This window comes from Brassica oleracea, chromosome C6 (genome assembly GCF_000695525.1).
Source record: "Brassica oleracea var. oleracea cultivar TO1000 chromosome C6, BOL, whole genome shotgun sequence".
NCBI lineage: Eukaryota > Viridiplantae > Streptophyta > Magnoliopsida > Brassicales > Brassicaceae > Brassica > Brassica oleracea.
Genome location: NC_027753.1, coordinates 7579678 through 7588430, shown reverse-complemented (window position 1 = coordinate 7588430; position 8753 = coordinate 7579678). Strand labels below are relative to the sequence as shown.

Here is an 8753-nt window from a genome sequence, read left to right as displayed (position 1 = left end):
TCATAGCGTCTTCAGTACTTACAACAACAAAGCATGATTTCAAAATAGAGAAGTACTTGACTTTTTATACTAAAAGCGTAGAACAATATTGTAACTGCAAACCCTCCTTCTCCAAACGAGGCTTTCGTTTAAATCTTCATTCCTTCATCCCTCCAACTCCTTAGCCTTCCCGCTCTTCTTATTCTTCCTATAATATGTGTTATGGTATCTATCAGTTACCTTCGCTTAAACAAGATATTGAGCTCGTCCAAGTGAAAAGCACCTTTATAAACACAAACCTGTCATCGAATGGGCCAGATACAGGGGTTAAGATGCAAGATTAGATTAGATCAATAAAGCAGTGAAGGATAGGTCTAACGTCACGGCAAAGCGGACATTTTTCAGATGAGTCTGCGGTTTTCATGCCATCAACTACGTTCACTGAAGCAGCAGAACAAGCACACATGTAGTAATATATGTGACCGCATGTCAGAGATATCGGATCAAACACCGTGTCCTGTTTTTTTGTACCATCAATTTTAACACGTAAGTTGAAGAATCTTTTACATTTTATATAAAAATATTCATATTTTTGGCAAGATTCAAGATCTTTCAATAAGATACTAAAAAGACTTTGTTTGGAATCTGCAAGAGGAGAGTGGAATAGCACTTTGACGCAACAGAGCTAAAACTTAATCATAATAGGCTGATACCTTGTTAGAACAAACACTCGGTGAAAAACGAGTATAAAGGAGGGAGTATTAATTAATTTAGGTAGGCTTAAACTATATAGTAGAAAGGTTTATTTTAAAAACTTACAAAAAAAGGTTGGGTCTATGAAAAAGATTATGTTTCAACAAGAGAGATGCTTTTAGACAAAGCTTTCTTATTCAAAAATTCATGACAACAAAACTGATTATGCTTTCCGATCTTCCAGACGAGTTGGAAGCGGAGATACTCTCTAGGGTTCCGGCTAAGTCTTTAGTGAAACTGAAAACTACATGCAAGCGATGGTAGGCTTTGTTCTAGAGATCCGAAGTTCATCGAGAAGAACAAGGAGTTAGGCAAATCAGTAAGGGAGTCGATGTTACTGTATAGTTTTAGGGTTTATTCAATCTCTGAAGATCTCCATGGCATCAACAGAAGCGGCGTGGAGCCATCTATCAAGTTTACCGGTGGTAAACTTATCAGTGTAAAAATTTTGATATCTAAAATATTTCACTGCGAGGGTTTAATATTATGCTGCAATGAGTGGAACACTTGACTTGCTGTCTGGAACCCATGTACCAGTCAAAAGAGGACGATAAAACCTAGAACTCGTTACCAGGGGCAAGATACGTATGCTCTAGGATACGCCGTAAACAACAAATCTTCTTCTTCTTGCCATAGCTACAAAATCTTGAGGTATTGCCTTAATAAAAACGAACAGAACAACCGGGTTAGTACTGAGTTCGAGTTCTACGAGCTTTGTTCTAGCTCTTGGAGGGTTTTTGATTACACCAACGGTGACTTTGGCGTACATCGCGGTGGCATATCATTGAAAGGAGATACTTACTGGGTTGCTGGCCTTTCCTTAATGAAGTTTGATTTCACGACAGAGAGATTTGTGCGTCTCCCTCTTCCCTTTCAGAGTTCTGATCTTGACGACACGGTTCTTTCAGCTGTTAGGGATGAAAAGCTCTCCGTCGGAATAAGCCATTTCTGACGAATTTCCGACGAAAAAAGTCGTCGGTTCTATTTCGTCGGAAAAAAAACATTTCGTCGGATTTTCTTACGAATTTCCGACGAAATTCCGACAGATAAATTTCCGACGAAATTCCGACGGATATATTTCTGACGAAATTCCGACGGATATATTTCCGACGAAATTCTGACAAATGGTATCCGTCGGAAATTTTGTAAACTATTTAAAAAAAAATAAAAATAAAATTATTTTAAATATAAGATTTTAATGAATTACTTAAAAACAAAATTTAAAAATCATTTATAATAAATATTTTTAATTCTTTATATATATATAAAATAAAATTTAAAATTAGGAAAACATTTTTTTAATATAAATATTTTTAAAATAGTTTATAATAAATTTTATTATAAATTTTTAAAAACATAAAATGCTTTATAAATTGAAAATATTTATAGATAAAGAGAAAACGTTATTAAAAAAAAATTCTTTTTGTAATTGAACCCATTTCCTAAAATTTAAAAAATATTTTAGTTAAATCTAAAAAAACACAAAAACCTTTTATAGATTGAAAAGTTCTAAAAAGGTGAAAAATGTTGTGATAAACTTTAGATACCAGAAAACGTTTTATAAATTATAACAAACAAACTTTTTATAAGAACTTAATTATTTTTTAAAAAAAGTTTAAAACGTTTTAAAACAACAACAATAATAAAAACTTGAAAATTATATATATATTTACATAAAAATTTCAAAAATTATAAAAACTCCAAAATGGTTTTTAAAATTTGAAAAACATTTTATAAAATAATAAAAACTTTTTAAATTTCTCAAAACAACAAATTAAATAAATAAACCACAAAATCACAATCAAAACCTATCTAAACCACAACCTAACAACAAAATCTAACATATAATTCATAAAATTCTTCATCCTAACATAAATCCAACATTTAAAACCTAAAATTCACAATTTCACAATCAAAAAGTAACATAAGTCAAATGAGAAAAGGAAAGAGATGACTTACATAATTTGTGAGGTAGATTTGAGGAGTTTAAGGCTTAGAATCGCCGGATTAGAGAGAGAAAATCTGAGAGAATTTGTGTGTGTTTAGAGAGAGAGAGGAGAAATGGGGAAGAAGAAGGGGCTTACGCTTTTATATTAAAAACTTCTGACAGACTGTGTTCGTCGGAAATCCGTCGGAATTTTTTAATTTGGTTCTTCACGAAAAATTAGGCGGGCTTTTTCTCGGGCAAATTTCACTTTCCGACGAATATACCATTTTCGTCGGAAATTTGTCGGAATATATCATTTTCGTCGGAAATTCGTCGGAAATATATTCATCGGAAATTCTTCATAATTTCGTCAGAAATTTCCTACGAATTTCCGACGAATTACGTATTGGTGGTTCGAAACATAGAAAAAAATAGAACGATAATAGCCATTGATAATAAATTGATAACTTTTAGGGGTTTAAAATCTTCATAATGTTTAAAAGCACTTGAAAACACACAAATTAAAGATTGTAAGATGGATCACCGGAAAGTATTTGCTTAAGTGTATAAGTGTTAACGAGAAAGATTATGTATCCGTCGATGCATCAATCACAAGAGCATATATCTATATATAGCTTAAATAATTGAGGTATTATTAACCCACATCATATTTATCACTTAATATATCCGGTTTAACATTTATTTTGAATATTTCATATCTAAAACTCAAGTTCATCGTAAATTCGTCGGAAATTTGTGACGAATATCTACGAATGTTATGCAATCCGTCGGAAATTCGTCGGAAATTTCCTAGGAATAGATTCGTCAAAAATTCGTCAGAACTTTTTGACGAATTTCCTACGGAATTTTTTCATTTCGTCGGAAATTCGTCAGAAATTTCTGAGGAATTTCCGACGAAAGCATAAACCCCAAATCTATACCCTAAATCGTTTAATCTTCCTCGGGGCTCGTCGGTATTTCGTCGATTATTTATGACGAAAGAAAGTTCGTCGGAAATTCCTAGGATATTTCCGACGAAATACTGACGAATGGTAAAATTTCATATTTCTCGTAAACCCGTCAGAATTTCGTCAGAAATGTCCGACGAATATGTTTTCCGTCAGAAATTTCGTCAGAAATGACTATGTTTTCTTGTAGTGAGAGATCCGAAGTTCATCTAGTAGAACAAGGAGTTAGGCAAATCAGTAAGGGAGTCGATGTTGCTGTATTGTTTTAGGGTTTATTCAATCTCCGAAGATCTCCATGGCATCAACAAAAGCGGCATGGAGCCATCTATCAAGTTTACCGGTGGTAAACTTATCAGTGTAAAATTTTTGATATCTAAAATATTTCACTGCGAGGGTTTAATATTATGCTGCAATGAGTGGAACACTAGACTTGTTGTCTGGAACCCATGTACCGGTCAAAAGAGGACGATAAAACCTAGAACTCGTTACCAGGGGCAAGATACATATGCTCTAGGATACGCCGTAAACACCAAATCTTCTTCTTCTTGCCATAGCTACAAAATCTTGAGGTATTGCCTTAATAAAAACAAACAGAACAACCGGGTTAGTACTGAGTTCGAGATCTACGGGCTTTGTTCTAGCTCTTGGAGGGTTTTTGATTACACCAACGGTGACTTTGGCGTACATCGCGGTGGCATTTCATTGAAAGGAGATACTTACTGGGTTGCTGGCCTTTCCTTAATGAAGTTTGATTTCACGACAGAGAGATTTGTGCGTTTCCCTCTTCCCTTTCAGAGTTCTGATCTTGATGACACGGTTCTTTCAGCTGTTACGGATGAAAAGCTCTCGGTGTCACACATTGTTGCAGAGACAGATGTGATGAGGATATGGGTGAGCAATGAGGAGGGCAAAGACTTGTCGTGGAGGAGCGACTTCGTATTGGTAGGGGATCTTGGCAAATTTGATCGTGTGGCCAATGTGGAAAGCTTTTTGTTGGACGAGGAGAATAAAGTGGCAGTATGTTGTAATGTGGACACGGATGATGAAGCTAGAACCAGAATCTTCGTTGTAGGAGAGGATATGTATAAACAGGTTTATAAAGGTATTAAAAAGCCAAAATATTTTCACTATCGTTAGCCACTTCTCCTATCTTATGTTCCAAGCTTGGTTTGCATTCACAAGAAAAAATTGATGCAGCAGCATCCTAGAACTTAACGGCAACTTTCTTGTTTTAGTATTTTTTTTTACTTATGGCTTTGTGTTTTGCAGGATTTTAATGACGGTTTAAGAGTTCTATATAAAGAACTCTCTTATGGCTTTTGTAAGGTACGCTTTTGATAATTAATAAACTAGCTTTGTGCTTTATACCTTGATAGAGATTCGATTCATTTCGTCTTGTTCGAGAAGCCTTGAAAGAGATTCGATTAGATTCATCTTCTTCAAGTGGCAAGTCTCTAGTGATTTCAAATCGAAATCCCTAGATTGAGCTGATATCTGTTCTTACCCACCATCAGGTTGGTATCAGAGCAAAACCATCACCACCCGCAACCCGCGCACACAACCTCCATTCGTCACCATGCCCCGCGCCAAGAAAGAAACCCAAGTCGAGATTACACAACGCACCATGGAAGAGATGCAGACACAACTTGCTCAACTTACTCAAGCAATGCAAGGTCTGTTAGCTCAACGTAACGCTGCCGCACCAGCTGCCGCACCAGTAGAAGAACAAGACGATGAACAGTTCGTCACCATGCCCCGCGCCAAGAAAGAAACCCAAACCCATTCGCAGTTCTTGGAGCAAATCGATAAAGAGCTCAACCAGTTCAACTTAACGAACGATGGGATAGGAGTTTTAAATTCGAGATACCGGAGTTTCATGGCACCCAAGTCGCTGAAGAGCTTCTTGACTGGATAGAAACGGTTGATGAGATCTTAGAATTTAAACAAGCTCCGCTTGAGCAATGCGTTCCCGTCCTAGCTATGCGATTCCGAGGCCGAGCAACAGCTTGGTGGACTCAACTTAAAACATCAAGGCTTCGTATTGGAAAAGCAAAGATTGAATCATGGAATAAATTAAAGAATCATATGCGCAAGACTTTCTTGCCATACAACTATGATCAACTAATGTTCCAACGATTACAACACCTTCGTCAAGGAAGCCGCACAGTAGAGGAGTATGCCACCGAATTTTTCTTGTTGCTCACCAGAATTGATCTTCAAGAATTGGATAGACAGCTCGTTGGGCGTTTCATCGGCGGATTACGACAACAAATTCAACACACGTTAATCCTGTTTAGCCCTCTTACACTATCGGAGGCTCATCAACAGGCTTTGACAGTCGAAGCACAAAACAAAACGAGCTCCACTCCTTGGAACTCAAGTGGCCAACAACGCACATCAACGGTCACCGCTCCGACAACACCACTCGTAGCCGCAACTACAACTACCATTGTTCCAACTGACACAACACGGCCAGTCCGTACAGGAACCTTGCGTTGTTTTGCTTACGGCGAACCGGGACACAGACAGGCAGTATGCCCAAACCGGAATCAACGAGGCCTCTTGCTTGACTCGACCGGCCGTGATGTTGAAATCGAGTATGAATAACCTATCTACGACAAACCTGAGGAACTAGAACCCGATACAGAAGTTTGTTTAATGTTACACCGTTCTTGCTTAGCCCCACGTCTCAACGTCGACTTCCCACAACGCAATAATTTCACTCTCGTTGTACCATCGAAGGCAAAGTCTGCAACTTGATTATCGACTCTGGCAGTAGTGAGAACGTGATTGCCGCTGATGCCGTTAAGAAACTAGCACTTAAAGAGGAACAACACCCAACGCCATACAGACTTGCCTGGTTACAACAAACCAACGACCTGCTAGTGACTCGACGTGCTCTGGTCGCCTTTTCTATTGGTGATGCGTATCATGATCAAATCTATTGCGACATTGCCCTAATGGATGCATGACATTTACTTCTCGGACGTCCATGAGAATTCGACCGGCGAGTAACACACGACGGTTTCCTCAACACCCATACTTTCAAATACAATAACCGCAGCTTCACCCTCAAACCATAGTTGCCATCAACTTCATCACCACTGCCACCTGCACCCACATCTGCACCCCTCTTACTACTACATAAGACTTCGTTCGAAGTTGCGATGCATGCAGAAGAAGTCGTGTTTATCTTGACCGCAACACCTTCTTCGCCACTCAACGACTATGAAATCCGACCAGAGTTTCAGTCTATCCTTCAAGAATTTGCGGACGTCTTCCCCACCGATCTCCCCCCGAGACTTCCACCATTGCGCGACATACAACACCAAATAGACTTAATCCCAGACGCCAACCTCCCCAACCGTGCTCACTACCGAATGAGTCTGACAGAACATGAAGAACTCCGGAAGCAAGTTGAAGAATTAGTGACTAAAGGTTTCTTACGAGAAAGTTTGAGTCCTTGCGCCGTTCCAGCCCTCTTGATTCCAAAAAAGGACGGTTCATGGCGTATGTGTGTGGATAATCGTGCAGTGAATAAAATCACTGTTCGTTATCGCTTCCCAATTCCTCGCCTTGACGACCTCCTTGATCAAATCGGGACAGCACAAATATTTTCGAAACTTGATTTAAAGAGCGGTTACCACCAGATTCGTATTCGCGAAGGAGATGAGTGGAAAACCGCTTTCAAAACACGTGAAGGAATTTTTGAATAGATGGTAATGCCGTTTGGATTATCTAACGCACCTAGTATGTTTATGCGTGTCATGAATCAGGCTCTCTGACCTTTCATAGGCCAATTCGTCGTTGTTTACTTCGATAATATATTGATCTTCAGCCTGACCATGGAAGATCACATGAAGCAACTGCTAGAAGTCCTCCTTGTTCTTCGCAGGGATAAACTTTTTGCAACCTTAAAAAAATGCGCGTTCGGTTCTCCACAAGTACACTTTTTGGGATACATTGTCTCAGCCGATGGTCTGGCTGTCGATCCTGCAAAAGTTTCAGCCATCAAAACTTGGCCAGAACCGCATACCATATCCGAGGCACGGAGCTTTCATGGGCTTGCATCTTTTTATCGGCGTTTCATTCCTCAATTTAGTGCTATTATGGCCCCATTGACCAACTGTATAGGCGATGGCGCCTTTGTGTGGACGCCTGCGGCAACCAATGGTTTCAACGTCATCAAAGAAAAGCTCAGATCAGCACCAATTCTAGCACTGCCGGACTTTACTACTGTCTTTGAATTACACTGCGACGCTTCTAAAACTGGGATTGGCGCTGTACTTATTCAACGAAACCGTCCTATAGCATTCTTTAGCGAGAAAATATCTGGTGCCTCGTTTCCGCTATAGTACATACGGCACTTAATTCTATGATGTTGTGCAAGTTATCAAGCATTGGAGACATTACTTATTCCACAAGGAATTTGTTTTTTACACCGATCATAAGAAAGTTATCATGAAAGTTATCATGATAAGTTTCCTATACATACGACATTGAATTCTATGATGTTGTGCAAGTTATCAATCCACCTAAAAGCGTACCTTACAAAAGCCATAAGAGAATTATTTATATAGAACTCTTAAACCGTCATTAAAATCCTTAACCTAATAGTAAAAGGCAAAACACAAAGCCATAAGTAAAAAGGAAATACTAAAACAAGAAAGTTCCCGTTAAGTTCTAGGATACGAAGTCCCTCCTCCACGACAAGTCTTTGCCCTCCTCATTGCTCACCCATATCCTCATCACATCTGTCCATGCAAATGTGTGACCAAGGACTAAGCCAAACGGTCTCTTCTTAGAGAAAACGCTTCAACTGCACGCGATCAGGCTTAAGAATCCGATTCACAATCAGATCTGAGAACGAAGCTCTGTCGAATCAGGAAAAGCTCAAGCGGAGAGAGTAGACAAACCGGAAACTTCTGGATATAAAGCCGCCGTCAGCACCGGAGGATAAGGTGCGACGTAGAGACTAAAGCCGGCCGCCAAACACCTGAAGAAAAAGCGTTGACGCCAGAACCAAAAGCCGGCCGACCACCGAGGAAGGTGCGGCGCCGGAAGAGAGACCCAAAAGGGTGAAGTTACGCCGGATAACACCGGCCTGAGGTTTCGTCTCATCACTT

The 8753-nt window shown here is 39.2% G+C and overlaps 2 pseudogenes; both read left to right on the top strand.

Annotated features, from left to right (window-relative positions):
• The first annotated feature begins 879 nt into the window (after positions 1-879).
• Positions 880-1684, top strand: LOC106297358 (annotated as a pseudogene).
• Positions 1685-3651: 1967 nt separating this feature from the next.
• On the top strand, positions 3652-4842 carry LOC106297357 (annotated as a pseudogene).
• Positions 4843-8753: the final 3911 nt, after the last annotated feature.